Source organism: Pterocles gutturalis, unplaced genomic scaffold, assembly GCF_000699245.1.
Source record: "Pterocles gutturalis isolate BGI_N339 unplaced genomic scaffold, ASM69924v1 scaffold8865, whole genome shotgun sequence".
NCBI lineage: Eukaryota > Metazoa > Chordata > Aves > Pterocliformes > Pteroclidae > Pterocles > Pterocles gutturalis.
This window is the reverse complement of record NW_010140726.1, coordinates 1441-3993: the sequence shown is the minus strand read 5'-3', so window position 1 is coordinate 3993 and position 2553 is coordinate 1441. Positions and strand designations below refer to the sequence as shown.

General features: G+C 38.1%; 1 pseudogene; it reads right to left on the bottom strand.

The window, feature by feature from the left end:
- Positions 1 to 1565: 1565 nt before the first annotated feature.
- LOC104469316 lies at positions 1566 to 2341 on the bottom strand (annotated as a pseudogene).
- Between the last annotated feature and the right edge of the window lie 212 nt (positions 2342 to 2553).

Here is a 2553-nt window from a genome sequence, read left to right as displayed (position 1 = left end):
CCTGCAGCACACTAGACAAGGTAATAATTTGTGATAATTATATGAAAATATACAATTAATATTCATCACCTCTCATTTCTCATCACTTTAGATGATCAGTAATGCAGAGTAAAAATGCTGTCAGATTTCTAATTGCTTTGTAATGGGCCTGAAATAGGGAAATCGTTAAAGACAAACAATCTGTCACTTGTCTGTTACCTTAACTATCTATCACTTAAAAAAACCCTCATTAAATACATTGCTAATGAACGACAAAAGACTGTACTCAGTGTGCCCAGATGTACCTTTTTAAACAACATTGTAAATTGCTTAAATAATTCCCAAGACGTTTTCAATCATTTTTGTGGAAATTTAATGGAAAACATATATTTTCAGTGCAGGTTACATCTCATTTGTTCACATCATTGTGACATTTAGTCTATCATATCCACATCTCCTGGGAGACAAAACTTTGTTTTTCCTTTTACTGTTGACAAATCTGACCTAATAAAAACAAATTCTGAAAGAACTTAACCTTCAGATCTCTGACACCTTTCCCTTAAAAATTGGAAAAAAAAGGAAAAAAAATCCATTAATCAGTTTTAAGAAATTGTGTCTCTTCCACAGATCTTTAACATGGCAGTGAAAAAAAAAGTCCAACATCGTTCAAAGTTGAACAAATTATTTTATCTTTCACAGATACAACAATTGTTCCCGAGAGACAGAATGCAGAATTTTCACTTACACCATTCTTTTGAGTCAGCCGTCTACTATAGCTCTGACAGAAAACTTAATTAGAAAAAAAAATTATTCTCACTGTACTGACTTAAACAGAATGAAAACAGTATGCCAGAAGGAGTATCCGTGAGACCTCATAGTGAAATATTGTGTTATTAATTGCCACCTTAATTAATTGCTCTTATTAATTGCCAAATTAAAAAGTTGGAAAAATGAAGATAGAACAACTACAAAAATAATTTAAGACAAAATATTTATCTGTGCATAACTTAAACATGCTCAATCTTTTAAATTTATCAAAACCAAATAAATACTGAGTGCTTGTTTATTTTAGTATATATCAGATGCTGCAACACTATAGTTTAAGCAAAAAGGTGTAAGAAGAATTGAGGGCTGGAAACAGAAGCCAGGCAAATTCAAGTTTGGAGAGCTTCAAGAGCTGGAGGGACATTCTCTTTTTGCACTGTCATCGATTCTGAGAAGTTCCACATTTTTCTGAGATGGTGAAGATGCCAATCCGAAAAACACATGCACAGGACTATTTATCGTCCTCTCAGTGTGCTGGGCTTCTCGGCATGCACAACGGTTAGGCTGGTGTACAAATACTGTGTGTTTATTAAAAACAATTTCTCTGGTAGAGGTGAAATTGTCTTCTTCTGTGGTCACTGAATACAAAACAGAGTTCACAAACAGATGTTTCTAGGATCAGGCCTCTGAAGGTATAGGCTGGAAGGTGAATGAGTTTTCATCACGTAGAAGCACTTTGATCCTTATGATTTTTAGTGTTTTAATGTCCAAATGAAAGCAGCAGCACTCCTCTGGAGAAGGAAAGTAGTGCATAAACTGTTCTAGGAGGAGGATACTGATGATTTGTTTAATGAAGTCACCATTAACCCACTGCTTAAATCCAGACTTCCACCTTCTTTTTCAGCTCTGTAATCCAAGAACATTTCTTTGAAAGCCAGAAAGTCAGTAGATGTGAGAAGCATATCAAATATATCACCTGGCATTTCATCTTTGTGCTGTTGCAACGACACTGTGAAAGCAGTCATATTCAATCCAGGAATCCGATCAAGCACTTTTTCTTCGATGTACATCTCTACTAAAGAAATATATCCATTAAAAACAGAATGAGCTTGTTTTCTTCTGAGTCATCAAACTCTTCCTTCTCCATAAAAGTCCTCTGTATTAACTGGAAACCATCATCCATTATAATATCCTCCAGATACCCAACAACTGCATCAAACTCTGCATCAGAAGGGAAGGAGATGGCTACACCAAAGTTTTCTTTACCAGAAGTCTCCACCGTTACTGCATAACCAGACTGGAGGAGATGCAATCCACTCTACTGCTGCTGTTAGTGGTTATTTCTTCTCTTCAAAGTACTGCAGTCACTCTCTGTAAAGCAGTTCCAGGTCACCTTTACATCTGTGCTCCTGAAGCATCTATGTCTGACGCTGGGCCCGGCTGCCACCACCACCTCCTGGGAAATGCTTGCTCCTAACCGCTAAGATGCTGGTCTGCATCCATGGGGAGTAGGCCATATCTTCTCTAAAATGCCAAAACTCACGGGACAGTTTCTTAACAGCTGAAATGCAAGCCTGCAAGGAGGTGTTCTCTTCATATCGCCGCAGCTGGGTAACCAACTCACCCGCGGTGGCATCTGTAACAGCTATTACTGCTAATGAGTGAGAATATGATGGTGGTGTGCTCTGTAAAACCTTCTACCACATGGGTCATGTACACTGGACTTCATCTGAATCTTCGGGTAACTGCGGGTTTCTCAGGTCATAACAGATCACCTCCCGCACAGCCAGTTCCCTCAGGTACTGGATG